Source organism: Elephas maximus, chromosome 2 (genome assembly GCF_024166365.1).
Source record: "Elephas maximus indicus isolate mEleMax1 chromosome 2, mEleMax1 primary haplotype, whole genome shotgun sequence".
Taxonomy (NCBI): domain Eukaryota; kingdom Metazoa; phylum Chordata; class Mammalia; order Proboscidea; family Elephantidae; genus Elephas; species Elephas maximus.
In genome coordinates this window covers 229,675,207-229,700,334 of record NC_064820.1, presented here as the reverse complement: position 1 = coordinate 229,700,334, position 25,128 = coordinate 229,675,207, and the positions used below count along the sequence as shown (strand labels likewise).

Sequence of the window (25,128 nt, the reverse complement as noted above, 5' to 3'; positions counted from 1 at the left end):
ACGGGGCTGGGAGACACGGGCTGTGCCTCTCTGGAGTGCTGCTGGTCTTCTTTTGAATGCTTTATTTTCTAGTGTGTGCATGAGCAAGCCCATTGGCTTTCTCTTTCTTAATCTATCCTGGCCCCCAATTTGGTAGACTAAACTTCTAAAGTAGAAATGAAACACTGTCTAAATGGCATTTCAGTGTCACAGAACCTTTAGAATTCAGAACAAACGCTTTAACTAAAATCCATTTACTCTTCCTGGCAATGTAGCTGCTTGCATGGACTCAGTAAGAATCTGCCCTCCTTTTTATGTGGCTGTAACCGGACAGAACGATGGTGCAGCCAAGCCCTCCTCTGGAGTGTTCTGTTTGAGAATGACTCTCATTTCAGGTTGACAAGCCCAAGAAGTAGGTAGAGGTGTCTCCATATGAAGAACCAACCTACAAAGCCCCCAAGGAGACAGTAACTTCACAGCAGGCTACCAGTGCCCCCAAGTATTGAGGGTCTCGAAGAGAAAGAAATTCATCCATGCTTTTAAGTACTGCATGCAAAACCCGGTGGGGATAAATTTCTTGGGTTTGGTTTCCCAGTTCCAGAATCGATGAGCAAATAAGAGTAATTTTTTAAAAGTCTAGAATGATAGAGGCTGCTGAGCCAGCAATCGTAGGCTTCCCACTAAAACTTCCTCCAGAAATGAATTCTCTGACCTTAAGCAGCTGCTCTAGATTTGTGGACCTAACAAAACAGACACACAGATGCATCAACGCTTCTTGTTGTAAATGTCAGGCCAGCGAGCACAGAGACACCTTCTGGTGACAACTCATGCCAGAAAAACAAACTGAGAATGACTTCTCACTTTTAGCCAACACTTCATCTCAGTAACCTTCCCGCATCAACAGACCTTCACGCTGGTGAAACAGCTGCTTAAGCCTAAACCTTCACCTGGTTTCACATACAACCACTAGGTATTTTTCCGTACTTTTAATATACATTGAATTTTCCAGAAAGGTAGTTACCACCTGAAGACAGGGAAGACTGCACACTGCTTCTTTCAGAATGAATCTGGGAGCTGTACGCCGTTTCAGAAAACCGTGTTCCTCAGCCCCACAGCCTGTGGCCTGAGTCACTGACTGGCCTCTGTCTGGGCCTGCACTTAGAGCCACACGCTCACAGGGATTCTGCCGAGGGCAGCAGAGTCCAAGCATCTGCCGACTAACAGAAACGTTCTTTTATTTTGCATTTTTAACTTCTCTTTACCTTCCGGTTGGGCATTACATTGCTTTTTTTGGATGCTACGGTTGTAATTACGGAAGGTAGTATCTCCCACGAATCTCACTTTAGAATAAAAAGGGGGATCTGTATAATCAATATCTGTCTAAAAGGCATGTTTGGGATGCAGTAGCAATGGGAAGCCCTGAGAAACGGCGTCCAAGTTTAAACAAGTCCCAGTTTCCTTGGTCCCTCTCCAAATCCGAGCGGTTGAGTCAATGTTGCAGGAATCCTACAGAGCAAACCCCAAAGAGGTCCCAGCCTTAGCGGACGTTTTCATGGGTTAAGACACAGAGAGCGACTTCAATCTTTTTAAGGAATAAGCAAGGGCAAAAGCAGCCACCAGGCCTGGAGCTAAAAATAAAGTCAGGGCCCCATCACAGTGCTGAGTGCCAGGAACAGAAAGGCCCCTCAGAGGACGGCTGGATGGCTCAGGCTGCGGCTGCAGGCAAGAGCTTCACCCAGGAGGAGGACACGTTAGCCAAACACGTCCTCGTCTGCTTATTTTTTCAAATTTCATAGCATTTTAAACAGAATGAAAAAGGAATAACACCAGACTATTTGTTGCCAAAATTAGCTCAATTTTATGAAAAGAAAAAAAAGGCAGCATTTCTACTCTTCGGCTACCATCGACAAACAGAGCGCTGGCTGGTAAGAAGCGCTGTGACTCACGATGCTGTAACGGTTCATCATCCGCAGCCCTTTCGTCTTGCTTTCTTGGCATATGCTTTCGATACGGCTTTCTGGCCTGATTATTTTTCCTGTGCCTTTAAGAATAGTTTATTTCTACAAAGGACTATAAATAATTCACTTCTCCAAGGAGCGCTTACACCGTCTAGAAATACCTGCTATTCCACATAGGCAGCATAATTAATGCAATGCTTTCCTTCTGTGACACGTCAAACGTAGGCGGTCACAAAGGATACTTAACTTAGCGACACTAAACCACAAACCTCCTCCAGACTCACCCCAGCTCAGGGGCTGTCAGTCTTTCAGTAAAATCTGGTCACAGAAAAACTGATTTCCTATCAGTTTCATATCTGAAAGAAGAGCTAAGGCTGAAAGTAAACTGCCACCCCAGCAGCAGGAGCAACGGTAAACATGACCTTGATTTTGCCCTTCCCACACTCTTTGCAGAAAAAAAAAGCATCAGCTGAAGATAAAATAAAACCTCCTTTCAAAGGGTGCACTGGGGACCCATTACTTTAATCGCTGACATCTGCACTTTTCCTGGTACAGGCCCAGAACCCAGTGGTCAGATGTGGGAGTGGCCTACCTCTCCAAGAGTGGTGGCCATCCATCCCCTGGGCTCCCAAGCCTCTCCCTTCTGTCCTCACATCACACCTTGGCTACATCCCCAGAACCCCAGCTTCAAGTGCCATCTGACAACTCCCAAATTGACAGCGTAGGTCCACTTCTCCCTTGACCTGTAGCCTCTCCTCGGATGTCAGGTGGGTATCGCAGACTCGTGCTGCCCACACTATGCTCTGGGGCTCCCCCACACCTCCCCACAGTCGTCTCTAGCTCAGCAAACACTGCTCTGTGTTCCCAGTTGTTCAGTCAAAAAAGGGCTTCCCTCCAGACTTAATGGTCTGAATAAGACTAGAGGGACCCTGGAGGTCATGGTCCCCAGACCTTCTGTTAGCCCAAGACCGGGACCATTCCCAAAGCCAACTCTTCAGACAGGGATTGGACTAGACTATAAGACAGAAAATGATACTGGTGAGGAGTGAGCTTCTTGGATCAAGTAGACAGACACATGAGGCTATGTGGGCAGCTCCTATCTGGAGGGAGATGTGAAGGCAGAGGGGGGACAGGAGCTGGCTGAATGGACATGGGGAATACAGAGCAGAGACAACGAGTGTGCTGTCACATTAGGGGGAGAGCAGCTAGGAGTACAAAGCAAGGTGTGTATAAGTTTTTGTACCAGAGACTGACTTGATTTGTAAACTTCCACTTAAAACACAATTTTAAAAAAAGGGTCAATCTGATCCCTCTTGCCCTCACCCTTCCTCCGCCTGATCTGCCAGCTGATGCTACGGGCTCTACCTACAGATGGGACCTGGACTTCGCAGCTACTGCTCACGCTTCGTGGCCACCACCCTGCTGGGAGCGCTACAGGGGCTCTACCCAGGACCTCGTTCAGCCCTGGCCCCGCTGCAATCTCTTCCCTACCAATAGCCTGAGTGACTTCCAGGTGAGGCAAGCCCGCCTCCACTCAGGGCCCTATGGTGATGAGCCTGCAGACAATGCACTGTCTGCCCTGTGACCCTTCACCTCAGCTCCTACTCCCCTCTTGCTCGCCCCACTCCTCACACCGAGTCAGGGCTTTCACTGCTGTCCCTGTGCCTGAGACACCCTGCCTGAAAGCCTCTGTGCTCATCCCTACAGGCCTTCCCTCAGTGGGCTTCCCTCGGCCGTCTCCTCAACCCCTTCCCTGTGTACATATCCTCCTAATATGCTGGGTATATGACCTTTTCCATCAGGTGCTGCCTGTCCCCCTCACCAGAATAAAAGCTCTGTGCGGTGGGCTGCCTGTCTGTCCATCTGCTCATGACTAGCCCCAGCTCCTGGAAGGTGCCCGGTACGTGGGCAGCTCTCATCAAGGTTCACTGAACAAGTGAATGAATAAACAAACACAGGCATGGCCAGCGGTCCGCAAGTACCTGCAGCTCTGGGACAGCCCCTCTCTGCCACATCCTCCCCCGTCTCATCTGAACACGTGAAAAACATTCCTTGTTACGTTTAAACTCGACTTTCTCCAGTCAGTCACTCCACGGGCCTTGGTTTTACCTTACGGTATGCACTCCCCCTGGATTTTAAGATTTGTCTCCCGTTTTCTCAAAAGCAGATGCTGAACCATAAACTATCAGTAAAAATAAGCACTGAGTACTAAAGTACTTTTATTTTGAAAATAATCACCTCAAGGAAAACAACAATGTATGGTCAAAGGCTTTACAACAACCTCGCTTAGCACCTGGCATAAAAACACCAACTCAGTAACTGTGGACACCGAAGAGGCGGCGCTGAACACCTGGGCCACCAGAGGGCAGCAGTGCACCGGCCTGGAAGAGGGCTGCCGAGCTGCCTAGGGGATTTGAGGCCACAGTGAGATTATAAATGAATTAACAGAATAATCTATGCTGGGAATTTTTCAATAAAGTACAGTTTACAAGGCAGGCCAAAAGGCTCAACTAAGCAGTTTATATCAGGTAAAAGTCATTCTATCAAATTGTTAAAGGTTCTTGCCCACCTTAGAACTCTTGTAGTGTGAACTTTTGCTCTGATCCCAGGGCCGAGGAATCCTTGGCTGTGAGTAGAAGGAAGACCAATTCTGTGCAGATGAGAGCACTTCTTCAGTCACCTCTTAAGCGCTCCATGCCAAACATAAAAACTTCACTCTGGATAATAAAAAGATATAATTAATTTAGCTCAATGTTAAAAAGCTTTCTCACCAAAAGGACAAGTACTGTATAAGAACACTATTACAAGAACTTGAGAAATAGTTTAAACTGAGAAGAAAACATTCTTTTGTGGTTAGGAGAGGGGGAAGGGAGGGTGGTAATCAGATAGTAGATAAAAACTACTTTAGGTGAAGGGAAAGACAGCACACAGTACAGGGGAGGTCAGCACAGCTGGACTAAACCAAAAGCAAAGAAGTTTCCTGAATAAACTGATGCTTCGAAGGCCAGTGTAGCAGGGGCAGGGGTCTGGGGACCATGGTTTCAGGGGACATCTAAGTCAACTGGCATGATAAAATCTAATAAGAAAACATTCTGCATCCCACTTTGAAGAGTGGCATCTGGGGTCTTAAATGCTAGCAAGCATCCATCTAAGATGCATCAATTGGTCTCAACCCACCTGGATCAAAGGAGAATGAAGAGCACCAAGGATACAAGGCGATTATAAGCCCAAGAGACAGAAAGGGCCACATGAACCAGAGACTACATCATCCTCAGACCAGAAGAACTAGATGGTGTCCGGCTACAACCGATGACTGCCCTGACAGGGAACCCCTGAGGGAGCAGGAGAGCAGTGGGATGCAGACCCCAAATTCTCATAAAAAACCAGACTTGATGGTTTGACTGAGACTAGAAGGACCATGGTGGTCATGGCTCCCGGACCTTCTGTTGGCCCAGGACAGGAACCATTCCCGAAGCCAACTCTTCAGACACGGATTGGACTGGACAGTGGGTTGGAGAGGGATGCTGGTGAGGAGTGAGCTTCTTGGATCAGGTGGACACTTGAGACTATGTTGGCATCTCCTGCCTGGAGGGGAGATGAGAGGGTGGAGGAGGTTAGAAGCTGGTGAAACTGGTATGAAAAGAGAGAGTGGAGGGAGGGAGCGGGCTGTCTCATTAGAGGGAGAGTAATTGGGGTATGTAGCAAGGTATATATAAGTTTTTGTGTGAGAGACTGACTTGATTTGTAAACTTTCACTTAAAGCACAATGAAAATTATAAAAATATATTTTAAAAAGTTAAAAGATCATCAGTAACTAAAATACAGTAAATTAGAAGAGTCCCAAGAGTTAATAAAAAAAAAAAACCCCAACCCGCCCCCCCAAAAAAGCTTTCTCACGCTTTCAGAAGTATAGGTAGCCCCTGATTTAGGACGTATTCAGTTTACAGTGAAACGTACTTACGACCGTCTGTTGTTTTAGATTGTTTTTGTACATCTTATCATTAGAAACATACACCACATACAATGCTGCGGCGCGTTATATGCTGATGTTATCATTCTCAGGTGTTCACTCAGATGTTCAAAGATGGGATTTATAAAGATGCTGATAATAAAAGGCAATAATAACAAAAATTAAAAAAAAAAAAGGCATTCTACTTATGTCAGAACTGACTTAGAAAGGCGTTATCAGAACAACCCCATCGTAAGTCGGGGACTACCTGTAACCTGAATGTTCTAACGATAACAAATACCCTGAATTAAAAGTCCTCTTCCAAATACAAGTTTAAGTCACTTCAAATGGACTCCTATGCATCGTCAGGGGGATGCACAATAGCCACCTGCACCTTCCTCCCACCGGCCCGCACAGGTCGGTGCACGTGTGACATGCGTATCCACGATCGGATTTTTGACAGTCCTGCACACCCACATAAAGGAGCACCAGGCCACAAGCTAAGGAACCTCACACGACACCACACGTGTACCATCTGCTTTGAAATCACCTGCATACGTGCACATACGTGTATGCACACACAAGCATACATGGGTGCACACACACCGACACACACATATGCATGCATATGTAGAGATAGATACAGAAGCATATAGCTACAGACAACATAGATACCTTCCCTGCCCTCTTACTGCCCGGCTTGGAACATATAGGACTACAGGCCTACCCATCCTTCCGGAAGCAAGAAGGCTAGGACAAATATCCTCCATGTTGTTTCCTCTCTGCTTAAAAATGTTTCCACACAGCAAGTCATTAAAGATAATACTTCAATATGTGAGCATATTCTTAAGGAAAATATTAACACCACATATTCAGGTTACAAAACATATGTAGTGTTAATATTTTCCTTTAGAATAGCAGCCCCACATCAGAATGAAGGAAAATCTGAAGTGGACTTCTCGGCTGCAGAGCTGGAAGTCTTTGGAAAGCTGTATCCAGGAATAAGTGGCATCCCAAACGGTTACTCAGAAGAATGAGGTCAGGTGTGAGGACAAGGTCAAGTGTGAGTGTGGGTCAGCTTCTAACTGTGGCAAACTTCCTGCAGCTACTGGGGCCGTCTGTGTCAGACGCGAGGTGGCTCCTGTCACTGTGGAGGGATAGGCACTGACCTACTCTCTGAGGCTCCCTCATCTTCAGCAGGTATTGGCTCATCCACACGGGAGACATCTAAGACATGATGAGAAGCATGGGGGCTCCCTCCACTTATACCAACACCACCAAGAACCACATGGGTCACAGAGGCATCCTGTCCAGCTGAGAGGGTTCTGGGCCAAACATCCAGAACTATCTGCTTTTTCATGACCCCCAGTCATCACCATTCCCGATTCATGCTCACCAGGAGTCCTTCCCATCAGTCTTGGTCTCCACGCTAAGGAGAACCACCAAGGTGCCCAGTGTCAAGAGAAGGCATCACTGGGCCTCCTGTTGCTCAGCACCCTCCTGCCCTCACTCAGTAACCTAGCACAACACATGTCCAGGCAACAGAATGTGAGAACGAAAAGGTAAGAGCAAGTCACAACTGGCGCTTCCCAGCTAAGATGGGACACAGATCCTAAGGTGAGAAGACGAAGGAGTGATGATTAACCCACGACAAAGTAAGACACGCTTCTAGAAGCTTTAAAATCCAGAAAGTCCACTGACTAACCTGAGGAAGGCAAACATAACACAAAGAACATGGAACGAGATTTATAAACCTGCGCTCTGGCCCCCTCACTGTGACCAGCCAACTACTTGAGCCTGGGCCAGAAGTTTCGCCTCCGCGAACTGTCTGCCAGACATGACATGCATCAGGACAAGCCCAGCAGACAGCAGGTGGGATGTGCTGGGTGACGGCCCAGCAGACAGCAGGTGGGATGTGCTGGGTGACAATGAAACATAGGCACTACCTTTGAGTATACGCACACTAAACAGGGTGAGAGAGGTGGCCGCACGTCCAGGGTATCGTAGGGGGCCATAGCGACAGCACAACTCTCAAGAATGAGAGAGCCGTGGGGTCCCTCCCAGCTCTGCGGCCCATAGCTGAGGGGCGTGAGGGAGTGAATGAGTTAGTGACACCTTCCAGGCCTCATTTCCTCACACACTGTTGCTGTACACATCTCCACATCCTGAAAGGACGAAATAGGATAACGGAGACTAGGGTACTTGGCCCAGTGGCTACAAAATAGCTCGATAAAAGGCTGCCCCAGACAGGAGGCATTTTTCTGTCACGGAGGGAGAAGAGCAAGGGGGAAGGATGAAGATGGAGGATGAGGAAGAATGGACCAGCAATGTGTTAAAGATGTGCGCATACAGCACAATTTATAAGATAAACAAAATCTTTGAAGTAATGATCTTTTAAAAGAAAAAAAAAATTGAACCTATGAGAAAACTTCGTATTTTCCAACAAAAACCAAATTAGCCAAGGAGTCCTTTAATCGAAGCCTGGATCAAGTGTCTTTTTAGGCAATCTTGCATTCACAGGACCAGGAGGCATGAAGACAAGCAAAGAGGGGCAAACACGGGCGTCCATGGAGGAAGGGCCCTGAAGCACATGACAGTAACATTTGCAATCATGGGACACAGCCAGTCACCTCTAGAGATCACCCAGCTACCCATCACCTCTCAAAAGACATTACAGACTTAAATCCACCAAAAAGGATAAAGAAGGACACTATATAATGATAAAAGGGACAATTGATCAGGAAGACATAACCATATTAAATATTTATGCACCCAATGACAGGGCTGCAAGATACATAAATCAAATTTTAACGGAATTGAAAAGTGAGATAGACACCTCCACAATTATAGTAGGAGACTTCAACACACCACTTTCGGAGAAGGACAGGACATCCACTAAGAAGCTCAATAGAGACACGGAAGATCTAATTACAACAATCAACCAACTTGACCTCATTGACTTATACAGAACTCTCCACCCAACTGCTGCAAAATATACTTTTTTTTCTAGCGCACATGGAACATTCTCTAGAATAGACCACATATTAGGTCATAAAACAAACCTTTGCAAAGTCCAAAACATCGAAATATTACAAAGCATCTTCTCAGACCACAAGGCAATAAAACTAGAGATCAATAACAGAAAAACTAGGGAAAAGAAATCAAATACTTGGAAAATGAACAATACCCTCCTGAAAAAAGACTGGGTTATAGAAGACATCAAGGAGGGAATAAGGAAATTCATAGAATGCAACGAGAATGAAAATACTTCCTATCAAAACCTCTGGGACACAGCAAAAGCAGTGCTCAGAGGCCAATTTATATCGATAAATGCACACATACAAAAAGAAGAAAGAGCCAAAAGCAGAGAACTGTCCCTACAACTTGAACAAATAGAAAGTACGCACCAAAAGAACCCATCAGGCACCAGAAGAAAACAAATAATCAAAATTAGAGCTGAACTAAATGAATTAGAGAACAGAAAAACAATTGAAAGAATTAACAAAGCCAAAAGCTGGTTCTTCAAAAAAATTAACAAAATTGATAAACCATTGGCTAGACTGACTAAAGAAATACAGAAAAGGAAACAAATAACCCGAATAAGAAACGAGAAGGACCACATCACAACAGAACCAAATGAAATTAAAAGAATCATTTCAGATTACTACGAAAAATTGTACCCTAACAAATTTGAAAACCTAGAAGAAATGGATGAATTCTTGGAAAAACACTACCTACCTAAACTAACACATTCAGAAGTAGAACAACTAAATAGACCCATAACAAAAAAAGAGATTGAAACGGTAATCAAAAAACTCCCAACAAAAAAAAGCCCTGGCCCGGACGGCTTCACTGCAGAGTTCTACCAAACTTTCAGAGAAGAGTTAACACCACTACTTCTGAAGGTATTCTAAAGCATAGAAAATGACGGAATACTACCCAACTCATTCTATGAAGCCACCATCTCCCTGATACCAAAACCAGGTAAAGACATTACAAAAAAAGAAAATTATAGACTTATATCCCGCATGAACATTGATGCAAAAATCCTCAACAAAATTCTAGCCAATAGAATCCAACAACACATCAAAAAAATAATTCACCATGATCAAGTGGGATTTATACCAGGTATGCAAGGCTGGTTTAATATCAGAAAAACCATTAATGTAATCCACCACATAAATAAAACAAAAGACAAAAACCACATGATCTTATCAATTGATGCAGAAAAGGCTTTTGACAAAGTCCAACACCCATTTATGATAAAAACTCTTACCAAAATAGGAATTGAAGGAAAATTCCTCAACATAATAAAGGGCATCTATGCAAAGCCAACAGCCAATATCACTCTAAATGGAGAGAGCCCGAAAGCATTTCCCTTGAGAACGGGAACCAGACAAGGATGCCCTTTATCACTGCTCTTATTCAACATCGTGCTAGAAGTCCTAGCCAGGGCAATTAGGCTAGACAAAGAAATAAAAGGTATCCGGATTGGCAAGGAAGAAGTAAAGTTATCACTATTTGCAGATGACATGATCTTATACACAGAAAACCCTAAGGAATCCTCCAGAAAACTACTGAAACTAATAGAAGAGTTTGGCAGAGTCTCAGGTTATAAAATAAACATACAAAAATCACTTGGATTCCTCTACATCAACAAAAAGAACACCGAAGAGGAAATAACCAAATCAATACCATTCACAGTAGCCCCCAAGAAGATAAGATACTTAGGAATAAATCTTACCAAGGATGTAAAAGACCTATACAAAGAAAACTACAAAGCTCTACTACAAGAAATTCAAAAGGACATACTTAACTGGAAAAACATACCCTGCTCATGGATAGGAAGACTTAACATAGTAAAAATGTCTATTCTACCAAAAGCCATCTATACATTTAACGCACTTCCGATCCAAATTCCAATGTCATATTTTAAGGGGATAGAGAAACAAATCACCAATTTCATATGGAAGGGAAAGAAGCCCCGGATAAGCAAAGCACTACTGAAAAAGAAGAAGAAAGTGGGAGGCCTCACTTTACCTGACTTCAGAACCTATTACACAGCCACAGTAGTCAAAACAGCCTGGTACTGGTACAACAACAGGCACATAGACCAATGGAACAGAATTGAGAACCCAGACATAGATCCATCCACGTATGAGCAGCTGATATTTGACAAAGGACCAGTGTCAATTAATTGGGGAAAAGATAGCCTTTTTAACAAATGGTGCTGGCATAACTGGATATCCATTTGCAAAAAAATGAAACAGGACCCATACCTCACACCATGCACAAAAACTAACTCCAAATGGATCAAAGACCTAAACATAAAGACTAAAACGATAAAGATCATGGAAGAAAAAATTGGGACAACCCTAGGAGCCCTAATACAAGGTATAAACAGAATACAAAACATTACCAAAAATGATGAAGAGAAACCCGATAACTGGGAGCTCCTAAAACTCAAACACCTATGCTCATCTAAAGACTTCTCCAAAAGAGTAAAAAGACCACCTACAGATTGGGAAAGAATTTTCAGCTATGACATCTCCGACCAGCACCTGATCTCTAAAATCTACATGATTCTGTCAAAACTCAACCATAAAAAGACAAACAACCCAATCAAGAAGTGGGCAAAGGATATGAACACACATTTCACTAAAGAAGATATTCAGGCAGCCAACAGATACATGAGAAAATGCTCTCGATCATTAGCCATTAGAGAAATGCAAATTAAAACTACGATGAGATTCCATCTCACACCAGCAAGGCTGGCATTAATCCAAAAACAAAATAATAAATGTTGGAGAGGCTGCGGAGAGATTGGAACTCTCATACACTGCTGGTGGGAATGTAAAATGGTACAACCACTTTGGAAATCTATCTGGCGTTATCTTAAACAGTTAGAAATAGAACTACCATACAACCCAGAAATCCCACTCCTGGGAATATACCCTAGAGATAAAAGAGCCTTCATACAAACAGATATATGCACACCCATGTTTATTGCAGCTCTGTTTACAATAGCAAAAAGTTGGAAGCAACCAAGGCGTCCATCGACGGATGAATGGGTAAATAAATTGTGGTATATTCACACAATGGAATACTACGCATCGATAAAGAACAGTGACGAATCTCTGAAACATTTCATAACATGGAGGAACCTGGAAGGCATTATGCTGAGCGAAATAAGTCAGAGGCAAAAGGACAAATATTGCATAAGACCACTATTATAAGACCTTGAGAAATAGTTAAACCTGAGAAGAACACATACTTTTGTGGTTACGAGGGGGGGAAGGGAGGGAGGGTGGGAGAGGGTTTTTTATTGATTAATCAGTAGATAAGAACTGCTTTAGGTGAAGGGAAAGACAACACTCAATACATGGAAGGTCAGCTCAACTGGACTGGACCAAAAGCAGAGAAGTTTCCGGGATAAAATGAATGCTTCAAAGGTCAGGGAGCGCAGGGGTCTGGGGAACATGGTTTGCGGGGACTTCTAAGTCAATTGGCAAAATAATTCTATTATGAAATCATTCTGCATCCCACTTTGAAATGTGGCGTCTGGGGTCTTAAATGCTAACAAGCGGCCATCTAAGATGCAGCAATTGGTCTCAACCCACCTGGAGCAAAGGAAAATGAAGAACACCAAGGCCACACGACAACTAAGAGCCCAAGAGACAGAAAGGGCCACATGAACCAGAGACCTACATCATCCTGAGACCAGAAGAACTAGTTGGTGCCCGGCCACAATCGATGACTGCCCTGACAGGGAGCACAGCAGAGGACCCCTGAGGGAGCAGGAGATCAGTGGGATACAGACCCCAAATTCTCATAAAAAGACCAAACTTAATGGTCTGACTGCGACTAGAGGAATCCCGGCGGCCATGCTCCCCAGACCTTCTGTCGGCACAGGACAGGAACCATCCCCGAAGACAACTCATCAGACATGAAAGGGACTGGTCAGCGGGTGGGAGACAGACGCTGATGAAGAGTGAGCTAATTATATCAGGTGGACACTTGAGATTGTGTTGGCAACTCTTGTCTGGAGGGGGGATGGGAGGATAGAGAGAGAGGGAAGCTGGCAAAATTGTCAAGAAAGCAGAGACTGAAAGGGCTGACTCAAGAGGGGGAGAGCAAGTGGGAGTAGGGAGTGAGCTGTATGTAAACTTATATGTGACAGACTGATTGGATTTGTAAACGTTCACTTGAAGCTTAATAAAAGTTATTAAAAAAAAAAAAAAGACATTACAGAATTTAGGAGGAAAAAAAAAAAAATCACTCCTTGCAGGAAATGGGCACACAAGCTATACAAAATGTAAATCCCAAGAGAAACAAGGTCCTGAGCATGCCACAACATGGACGAACCTAGAGAACATCAGACTGAGTGGAAGGGGTCTGGTCATAAAAGGACAAATACTGTCTGATCTTTTACTCACTCAGATGTAGATGTAAAAATCCAAAACAGAAGGTGAGTAAACCCAATCAGACAACATTTTCGAAAGGTAATATAGCATGACCAAGTGATATTTACACTGGGAATACATAGATGATTTCATGTAAGAAAATCAATTAACATAACCCACCACGTTATCAGATCAAGAAGGACAAGAAAGAATATACCAATGATTCCATTTACATCAAGTTCAATCACGGGCAAAGCTAAGCTCTACTGCTTAGGATGTGGGCTTCCCTAGTATAACTACGAGAAAAGCGAGGACGGTATTAGTTCAAGATACAGAATAGTAACTACGCCCATGGGTGAGGGGGGCGGTTGCCATCAAGGAGGAACAGAAGGGTTTTTTTTTTTTTTTTTTATTGTGCTTTAAGTGAAAGTTTACAAATCAAGTCAGTCTCTTATACAAACATTTATATACACCTTGCTATATACTCCTAGTTGCTCTCCCCCTAGTAAGACAGCACACTCCTTCTCTCCACTGTATATTTCCATGTCCATTCTGCCCTCTCATCTCCCATCCAGACAGGAGCTGCCCACACAGTCTCAAGTCTCTACTTGATCCAAGAAGCTCATTCTTCACCAGTATCATCGTCTATCCCATAGTCCAGTCCAATCCCTGTCTGAACAGCTGGTTTGGGGAATGGTTTCTGTCTTGGGCTAACAGAAGGTCTGGGGACCATGTCCTCCAGGGTCCTTCTAGTCTCAGTCAGACCATTAAGTCTGGTCTTTTTACGAGAATTTGGGGTCTGCATCCCACTGATCTCCTGCTCCCTCAGGGCTTCTCTGTTGTGCTCCCTGTCAGGGCAGTCATCGGTTGTGGCCGGGCATCATCTAGTTCTTCCGGTCTCAGGCTGATGTAGTCTCTGGCTTACGTGGCCCTTTCTGTCTCTTGGGCTCATAATTACCTTGTGTCCTTGGTGTTCTTCATTCTCCTTTGATCCAGGTGGATTGAGACCAATTGATGCATCTTAGATGGCCACTTGCTAGCATTTAAGGCTCCAGACGCCACTCACCAAAGTGGGATGCAGAATGTTTTCTTAATTTTGTTATGCCAATTGACCTAGATGTCCCCTGAAACCATGGTCCCTAGGCCCCAGAAGGGGGGCTTTTGAGTTGTACAGTGCTCTTTTTTTTAACCTGGGTGAAGATGAACATGCAATTTATAATTCTTCTTTTATATACGCACCCTTCTCTAGGAAAGATGTACCTCACAATAACCATACATCAGAAAACCATCAATTAAGCAGTGGGACCAAAAAACTGTCTCCAATGACAATTGGTTGCACAGGGCGTTATGCATTAATGGCGGAACCAAGTAATCACTGTACAGTTCAGGGCATAAAACCACCACCTGATCATCACAATCAGCTAACTCTCTGCAATAACAAGCTAAGAAAGCTAAAGAATCCAAGTTGCAAAATGGCTACCAAGATTACGGAAAGAGTCAGGAAAGGAGTCAGCTAGCAGTTTTCTATTCCTTGCAAACGAGACGAAGAGAAGCTGAGGAGAGAGGAGAAGAAAACTATGGTTTGGGGTGCTAAGAAGCAAGCCAAAGAGCCAGGGCTGAGGATTCTAATCCTGCCCCCTCTTCTCAGTCTGGCTTGATCCACCATATGGAACTGGCAAGGAGTTTGGAGGATAACCCAAAAAGATGGAAAGCAGGAAGGAAAAAGAAGTCCTGTAGGACAGACAAAAAGAATGCCAACAGCACCTCTGGCCCCCTGACCTTCCCCGCTGACGTTCTCAAGGGCAGACGGCTCAGCTCTAACTCCAGAACCACCGCCTTTCCTGCACCTTCTCCAGGGACTGCTCCTACTCAGGAAATCCTTTTCTGAAAATAGTGCGACTCCGAACTAGCCCAGCTGGGGGGGTTCCCACAATGGCTTATACCTATCAGCTAACAAAAGGAAATTCACATGCCACAGCAGAACTGTTCAAAGTCGGGACATCTCAGATTAAACATGCCTAGCACTGACACCAAGTCCAGTACTGGCTTTATTATAATAAATTTATCACTCACAGCACTTAATGACTGGGCCAATAGTAGTTGTATTTATTAATGAAGCAATTGCATTTCCCTTTAAAGTGATATTCATCATTATGATTTAATTAGCTGTGGAAATCAGGGCTTTGCACTGCCAAAAAATAAGTAGTCTCATTTTCTACCTCACAGATGCATAAAACCAGTATCATTACACAAGTGTTCGGTTGTACAAATACATGCAAATGAGCAGACTCACTGATGCTTAGAGATATGAACTATTTCAAGAACTACGAACGCATAATATGCTCAAGGCAAGTGAACAACAAATAGACAGGAAACAACTGAAGGGGACTAAGGCAAACACGGGATTCTTTGGTGGGGCACTAATTCTTAGGACTAATTAAGCATTATAAATAGAAGCCATTATTAAACATTGAGAAGTGTGCTACACAGTTGAACACAGCGGTGTCACTAGGGTTGGTGTCACCCAGTAAGGTAACTCTTGGTGTCGCACCCCATGCTAACACCAGAAAAGCTGACAAAATCAGGGACTACAAAAACATTAGCAGCAACGAAAACAACAGTGTGTGCTTGGAGCGCGTGCAGGCGAGACCGCGCGACTCGAAGAGTCACTGTAATTGGGCAGTAACGACAGCTCTGGCCAGAGCACGTTAGAAGGTTCAGAAAGTAAATGAGCATAGAGTTTTAGCCTTGTAGGTACATTAATACATGAAGCTTGGCTTACGACACTTTTTTTTTTTTTGGTTATAACTAACTATAAAAAAAAATTTTAATTAAAAAAAATCATAAATTTCTGCTGAAACACTGCACAAAAATTTTACAGACATTCATTTTAGTGTCACCCCCTCTGACAATGTCACCTGGTGCTGTCTGTAGCCGCCACACACCCCCCCCATGCCCCAGTGATGCCACTGGTTCAATATTTATGCAAATTTCTATGGATTCTTATAAAATCCTTTCTGTGCATAAAAAAAAAAAAAAAAAAAAACGCCACTGCTGTCAAGTTGATTCTGACTCGTAACGACCCCACAGGATAGAGAAGGACTCCCCGTTGAGCTTCCAAGGAGTGCCTGGTAGATTTAAACTGCCGACCTTTTGGTTAGCAGCCATAGCTCCTAACCACTGCGCCACCTGGGTTTTCTTCTGTGCATGCAGGTAGTGTCATTTCTCCAGGTTTCAAGAAGAAGAGAAACTATACCCACCCTATTTCACACTGTCCCTCCAGGGCCAGCACAGATTATAATAATGAATGGGGGAAGGTTTTTGCTCTCCCCCTTGAATCAAATTAAAGTCAAAAGTTCTTTGAGCAACTAAATCTCGCTTCCTCCTCCTCTTGGTATCAGTGAGCACTACTATCTTTAAGGAAGGAGCTTTTAAAACCACATCCTGCAATCACAGAAAATGCACGTATATCAAAGCCTGGCCTAATGGAGGGAAAATAAAAGCAGCTCGTCCAGAACCATTACAGAGAGAAGCATCAGTGCACCACAGAAGGCCCTCACTGAAGTGAGGTCGCACCCACCGAGCCTGTGGGCAGTGCTGGGGACACAGAGGTGGGTGCCACGGTCTGAAGGTGCGGAGGCAGACATGCAGGCCCATCACCAAGTGCTGGGACAGAAGGAAGGATAGGGGCAGAGAGGCCCCCAGAGGGGCCATGAGTACGGAGTGGGGTCCCTGAGCCTTGGAGGGCCTAGGAAGGGTCACAGAGAATCACTTTGACTGGGACATAAACTGCCGAGGTGAGGGTGAGGTGGGCTTGGGTCACACAGTGGGGGCTCTCTCTGCCCACCAAGGAATGTGGACACTGCCAGAGATAGCGGCGATTCAAGAGGAGTCTTTTGTAAAGCAGAGCAATCCCATCTGTGTTTTCAGAAATCTTACTCTGGATACTCTGTGGGACACTGCAGAGAGGGAGTGAGACTGCAGGCCGGCAAGGACAGTCAGGGGACAGAGATGACAAGGAGGGGAAAATGTCAGTGATACCTTGCAGGGGTGGTAGACAGGGCTTCGTGACCGACAGCACAGGTGGGGAGACAGAAGATAAGAGAGTCTCCTAGGAATTGGCTCTGTCAATTTTCAACATGAGAAAGTCAGAGCGAAAAAGGAAATTTTAGAAGATAGGTGCTCCAATTATTCTGAACTATAAAAACCTCCAAAGTATATTAAAGTATGTTGGTGTTCTTAGCTGCTATCAAATCAGCCCCTGACTCGTGGCAACCCCATGCACAATGGAACAAAACACTACCCAGTGTTTTCTGTGCCAGCTTTGAAAGAAAGACTACTTTAGCATGGACTATCGATAGATACAATAATGGATGAATCTTGTTATGGGTTGAATTGTGTTCCCCCCAAAAATACGTTCAAGTTCTAACCCCTGGTACCTGTGAACGTGACTGTTTTTGGAAACAGAGTGGGTCCTAATTCCATCTGAGCGGTGTCTTATAAAAGAGGCGAACAGACACGGAGCTAGACTGAGGACAAACCGCCATGTGACCACAGGGCAGAAGCAGAAGCTGGGAGACCCTCTCTCAGAGCCTCAGAAGGAATCAACACGGCCGATACCCTCATTTGGACTTCTAGACTCCAGAGCTGAAAGACAATAAATTTTTGCTTTTTGAGCTACTTACTTTATGGTGTTTTGTTACAGCAGTACTAGGAAACTAAGATAAACCTCGAAATAATTATGCTGAGTGAAAGAAGGCAGACGAGAGTACATACTACATGATTCTGTTTATAGAAAACCCCAGGACATGCAAAATAATCTATAACCACAGAAATAGAACGGTAGATGCCAAGGGTGCAGGAGGCAGGGAGAGACACTTTGGGTAAACTTTTGGTAAATGTTCATTATTTATTTTGATTGTGATGACGGTCCCACAGATGTCTCATAACTTATCCAACTGTATATTTTAAATATGTGCAGTTTTTTTGCATGTCAATTATACCTCCATAAAACCAAACCCATTGCCATCGAGTCAATTCCAACTCATAGCAACCCTACAGGACAGAGTAGAACTGCCCCATAGAATTTCCAAAGAGCAGCTGGTGGATTCAAACTGCTGACCTTTTGGATACTAGCTGTAGCACTTAACCACTACATCACCAGGGTTTCCTATACCTCCATAAAGCTGTTTTTTTTTTTTTTTTTATATTTCAAAACCCCTCATTTTATTTTTTTTAAGTGAATTAGTGAACATAGTTAAACATATTTTTATGACCCGAGGGAAAACTTTATCTTTTCTAACTTTAAACAATGTAAAATACAAAAATTATGGGAAATTAAAGCTTGATGTAATCAATATAATGAATCATGAAACAGAGTAGGGGATTTCCCTTTACCTGGCCAGATTTTACTGTTTAATGATCATTTCCAGAGGAATCCAATGCTTCCCACACCAGGCACAGGCTCTGCATTTTCACAGAAAGAAAGCGGCACAAGGGAACTGTCACCATGGCTGCTGTTCCCTCGGTCTGTCAGGAACTGACATCGCCTCTTCAGCTCACGACACCTGCCCATCCCATTTCAGAAGAGAAGCAATCTCGTTCAGGGAGCAGGATGGTGGTGAGGGGCGGAATCTTGCCGTAAAGATGGAGAGGAAGTCAGAGGGTGGCGGTGTGCAGCCACTCCAGCTTCAGTTCTTGCTCCCTCCTGGGAGATCTTTCACCCTGGGGATGGGTGAGTTGAAGCGAGCTCCTTCAGTTACATTATTACAGGGTTAGGGCAGGGGGGAGCGGAAGTCTGAGCTAACAGAGGTCTATAAATCTCACTGGGTGAGTCCTGAGGTTTTTGTTTTACATAATTAATGACGTACCTGTGTCAAGTTCCTTTACACTAACAACAACAGTCGGCCATGTTGTTTTCACTATGATTTTTCTTTTGCTTTGAAGGAGTGATTTTTCCGGCCTGAAAGTTAAGGCCAATTTCACTCAATTATAGCTAAGAAACAAGTAAGGTCAACAGAAAAGCCCTCAGGAACCAAGACAAGGGCAGAGAAAGTGAGAGGGTACGTCCCAAGGGTTCCCGCTGTCTTCCATCAGCAGCTGGCAGACAGGCTTTCCATCATCAGATCCCCAGGCAACACAGGACTGATGAATGATTCTGTCCATGTAAACTGTGGTATGTACTCACCTTCTCCCACAAAAATCTGGAATGGACTACAAAAGTCCAAATAAATACAACTAAATACATCTACATAGACTAAGCTACAAAAGCCAAGCAATAAAAGGAGTGAAAGCAAAAATTAAACACATGTAAATACAAACACATGAAACTTTCTGTAACCAAAGGAATAACAAGAGACCTAAATCAATTGAAGCATGGAAAGAGTTGTTAGAGACTGTGATGTTTAAGGTTGTGTGTCAACTTGGCTGGGCCATGATACTCAGTAGTTTGGCAGTTATATAACGATGTAGTCTGGCAGTTATGTAATGTAGTTTGGCAGTTATATAATGATGTGATTTGGCAGTTATGTAATGATATAGTTATCTTCCATTCTGTGATATAATATAATCACCTCCATGATGTGATTTGATGTGATCAGCCAATCAGTGGTAACGGGAGTCTCCTTGGGGGTGTGGCCTAGCATCCAATATATATACAGACATTCTGGCAAAGCTCAATCTGGATCCCGCATTCAGCTTGTCATCATCTGACATCTGGTTCTTGGGACTTGAGCCAGCAGTCTGCCGATTGCCTGCCAATCTTTGACTCATTAGCATCCAAAGTCTGTGAGCCATCAGCCTGCCAATATTGGGTTCATCAGCCCCTGCAGCTACTTGAGTCAAGAGAAGCCTCCAGCCTGACACCAGACCCACAGACTTTGGACGTGCAAGCCTCTACAACCATTTTCCTTGTGATAAATCTCTCTTTCCCTCTCCTTCCCTCCCTGCTTTCCTCTCTTTCTCTCTATTTATGTACTCTTCACTGGTTTTGCTTCTCTAGAGAACCCACCCTTAGACAGAGACCCTAGATTCCAGTCAGAAAAGCCCTGTAAACTCCAGTCCTGGGGAAGCAGGGACTGACTATAAGACTGACAATAAACTTAGAAAGTTTACAAAGATCACTAACTCAGGAGGGGAGACGAGGGGATTAGGATCTGGCAAAATGGACACAAAAAGAGAGAGTGGAGGGAGGGACTGGGCTGTCTCACTAGGGGGAGAGTAATTGGGAGTATGTAGCAAGGTGTATATAAGTTTTTGTGTGAGAGACTGGCTTGATATGTAAACTTTCGCTTAAAGCACAATAAAAATTAAAAAAAAAAAATCACTAATTCCTGAGCTGACTTAAAGGACTTGTGAAGCTAAAGCTTCTTCTATCTTCACATACTTATGCTACATCAACCTATGACTTTTGTCGACTTCTTGCATCAGACTCATGTCAAACTAATTTTCAGGAGCTCTTAGTTAAAATTCAAAAGAGTATGATCTACAAATTTTTATAGTAATATTATCTTAAAAGTAGGGTTATTTATCAAATTCTAGAAATTAGTATCTCTCACATATGAAAATTATTCAGCATCCATTGTAAGGAGCTGAATTGTCTACATAGGAGAAACTTAGTCATTTTTGATAGAAAATCTCAAATACATCTCCTTGCTTTCTTTTATAATGTGTATTAAATATAAGTTTTTTAACAGAAAATGCTCACGATTCTCTTTTTTGGTAAAGGAATTGAGAGATGAAAAGGAGACAATTCTTAAAAGAAAGGAAGAATGAGGATTTCTTATTCCCAATGGCAGTTATTAGGCACCTGAGCCAGTCTTCCACTAAAACTATACAAGGATAAGCTACACAGCAGAGCAGTAAGGGCACACCCTGGGTTCTGACTGCTTCCTACATCGGGGACACTTCTAGCTGTGCAACCTGGACAAGTAACTTGACTTGACTTCCATCTCTTTCTTCTTTCAATTTTCCTCATCCATAAAATGAGGATCACAAGAACACCTGCCTCCTAGGGTTGTTGGAAGAATGAGATGAGCTAACAATGTACCATGCTAACACAACTACCTGGCACGTGGGGAGGCCACATGAGTGTCAACAATTTTAAGAGATGGAGATGAGGGAGGTGAGTGGAGCAATGAGACTGCTCCCAGCTGAGGCTGTTAGCCAACACAGGAACCTGATCAGGTAGGGCCCAAAGAACAGAAAACAAAGCCCAAGGGCTCTGGCCTGCCCAAGGTGGGGCATCTAATAGTACAACACCTGTAAAGAGAGCTACACCCTCAGAGTAAGGGCTAACCAGAAGTAAACCTGTTCCCAGCCCTCAGGGGACTCCAAAGAAAGCAACCTTGCTGATGAATCAACTTTCAACCATTTCAGGAGGTAGCATATGATTAAGATATGATGGTACTGAAGGAAGAAGTCCAAGCTGCATTGGTGAAAAACAAGCCTCCAGGAACTGATGGAATACCAATCAAGATGTTTCGGGAAATGGATGTAGCGCTGGAGATGCTCACTCCTCTATGTCAAGAAATTTGGAAGACAGCTTCCTGTCCAACTGACTGACAAACATCCATATTTGTGCCCATTATAAAGGAAGGTGATCCAACAGAATGTGGAAATTATCAAACAATATCATTAATATCACACAAAAGTAAAATTTTGCTAAAGACCATTCAAAAATGTTTGCAGCAGTACATCAATAGGGAACTGTCAGAAGTTCAAGCCAGGTTCAAAAGAGGATGTGGAACTAGGGATAGTCATTGCTGATATCAGATGATCTTGGCTGAAAGCACAGAATACCAGAAAGATGTTCACCTGTGTTTTATTGACTATGCAAAGGCACTCAACTGTGTGGATCATAACAGATTATGGATAACACTGTGAAGGATAGGAATCCCAGAACACTTAATTGTGCTAATGAGGAACCTGTACATAGACCAAGAAGCAGTCGTTCAAACAGAAAAAGGGAATACTGTGTGGTTTAAAGTCAGGCAAGGTGTGTGTCAGGGTTGTTGTCTTTCCCCATACTTACTCAATCTGTATGTTGAGCAAATAATCAAGAAGCTGTACCCTGTGAAGAAGAACGCGGCACCAGCATTAGAGAAAGATTCAACTGACAACCTGTGATACGGAGATGACACAACCTTGCTTGTTGAAAATGAAGAGGACTTGAAGCACTTACTGATGAAGATCAAAGACGACAGCGTTCAGTGTGGATTACACCTCAATATAAAGAACACAAAAATTCTCCTAACTTGACCAAAAAACGGAGAAGAGACTGAGTTTGTCAAGGATTTCATTTTACTTGTATCCACAATCAACACCATGGAAGCAGCAGTCAAGACACTTGCATTGGGCAGATATGCTGCAAAAGACCTCTTCAAAGTGTAAAAGCAAAGATGTTACTTCGAGGACTAAGGTGCACCCGACCCAAGCCATGGTATTTTCAATCTCCTCATATGCACGTGAAAGCTGGATGATGAAAAAGGAAGACTGAAGAATTGATACCTTTGAATTACGGTGTTGGTGAAGAATATTGAATATACCATGGACTGCCAGAAGAATGAACAAACCTATCTTGGAAGAAGTACAGCCAGAATGCTCCTTAGAAGCAAGGATAGCGAGACTTAATCTCACATACTTTGGACATGTTTTCAGAAGGGATCATTCCCTGGAGAAGGATATCATGCTTGGTAAAGTGGAGGGTCAGTGAAAAAGAGGAAGACCCTCAACAAGATGGACTGACACAGTGGCTGCAAAAATGGGCTCAAGCATAAGAACAATTGTGCCACAGGCCTGGACAGTGTTTCATTCTGTTGTACATAGGGTTGTTATGGGTCGGTACCAATTCTACGGTACCTAACAACAGCAAAGGTCTTCCCATAAGCTAACCTTCCATGGATTCTTGGGTGCTCCAAGAATCATCCAACTGTAACTTTAGTGTAAAGTTTTTCTGGACACCTAGTGCACTTTTTTTAGTGCACAGACAGTTGGAAGAAGCAAAACAAATGCACCATCATCTGAGGTCTCAGAGAATTCACACAAATAGTCTCCCAAGGAAAATAAGTAGCTTATAAAAAGGTACAATTCCACAAGGAAACAGGACGTGAAGGAGAGCCAGCATAAGCAAGAGACAGAAGAAACGAACCCTCAAATGCACTGGAATTATCAAATACACAATATAAAATAACTGGTTAAGGAAATAAAAAAACAGCCACAGAAAATGGTCAGTTAGACTTGTAAAAGGAACAGACAGACCTAGAAATAAAAAAATATAATGACTAAAACTAAAAACTCAATGGGCAGGTTTTAACAGCATATTAGATACAGCGGAAGAGAAAATTAGTAGACTGGGAGGTAGACCTAAAGTAATAAGAGAATGTAGCCCAGAAATCCAAAGAGATGAAAGAAATGGAAGATAGAGTGAGAAGATCTAACAAAAACAGACTCGAGATGCCCAACCCCAAGCAGAATAAACAAAAATAAATAGAAATCCAGACACATGTCAGTGAAAATGAAGCAAAGCAGCTGCAGGAGCAGAGGTGACACTGACGGCTAACTCCCCCAGAGCAAAGAGGGATGAAAGAAGTCAGCAGAGTAGACACTATCTTAAATGTGCTGAGAGAAAACAGACTTCACTCAGTAAGAATCCTTTCACAATACGGATAAAATCAAGAAGTTTTCAGACAAACGACACCCAAGATATTTTGCCCCCAGCAGACCCTCACTGAAGGAAATCTTAAAGGATATATTTCAGAAGAAGAAAAGTTATCTCAAAGAGATAGCATAAGTGGCAAAAAAAAAAAAAAAAAAAGAATGACGATAAAAGAAGTATATGTAGAAACATGGACTGTATAAAATAAAAACACAAATCTTATACAAACTGCTGCAGGCAACAGAAAGAGTGGGAATACTTCCAACTCTCTTTATAAGACCAGTGTAACCTTGGTAGTAAAACCTCTCCAGAACGTTACAGGGGTCAAAAATTGGTGGCCGACTTCTCTTCCAAACATCATCACAGAAAACATAAACATTAGCAAATTTAAATCCTGCGATATATAAAAGACAGTACATCAAAACCAGGCTGAATGTATACCCAAAACACGCAGTTGGCTTTAACATTTGAAAATAAATCAACGCACAGTATTAACAGAAGAAACACCTCGTGATCATTTCACTAGATTCAGAAAAAGAATTCGATAAAACTTAACCTCCACTCATAACTTGGAATGAAAACTCTCCCCAAAATGGTAATATAAAGGAATTTCTTTAATCTGATAAAGTGGACCCTTGAAAAAAGAAATAAAACAATAGCTCTACAGCATAAATCATACTTACTGGTCAAATATTGAAAGTTTTCTCCCTGAGACTGGGAAAAAGACAAGGAGGCAAACTCTCACCATTTCTGCTCAACTTTGTGATATGCAAGCTAGCCAGTGCGATAAAGGAAAAAGAAAAAAAAAAGCTAAAAAGATTGAGGACTGAAAAGGAAAAAACTGAAACTCATTATTTGCAGATAATAGGGCTACATATACAAAAAATCCAAAATAACACACAGACTAATAATCAGAATTAGTAAGTAAATTTAGCAAGGTCATTTCCTATATACTAACAATAAACATGTAGAAACCAGAAACGTAAAAAAAAATCATTTATGATAACATTTAAAATAATCAAATAGCTAAGAATAAGTCTAAAAAAAAAGTACGATCTCTATAGAGAAAACTACCAAATATTAGTGAAAAAAATTAACTACACAAACAAAGGGATATGCCTGGATACCGGAAACTCAATATATAAAATGTTAAGTCTGTCTAAATATGGATGGATAGATAGACGA

The 25,128-nt window shown here is 43.1% G+C and overlaps 1 protein-coding gene across 11 annotated transcripts in view; it reads right to left on the bottom strand.

Annotated features, from left to right (window-relative positions):
• The window catches only part of ADARB1 (adenosine deaminase RNA specific B1), a 215,279-nt gene that overhangs the window by 111,968 nt on the left and 78,183 nt on the right, over window positions 1-25,128 (bottom strand). For 5 of the 11 annotated variants that reach the window (XM_049875038.1, XM_049875043.1, XM_049875035.1 and 2 more), the window contains one exon: window positions 4,507-4,654. The gene's annotated coding sequence lies outside the window, so the exon portion shown is untranslated. Of the gene's footprint in view, window positions 1-4,506; window positions 4,655-5,377; window positions 5,523-5,894; window positions 6,040-17,728; window positions 17,937-25,128 lie in introns of all 11 variants that reach the window. The other 6 variants (XM_049875036.1, XM_049875040.1, XM_049875039.1 and 3 more) reach the window with 5 other exon arrangements.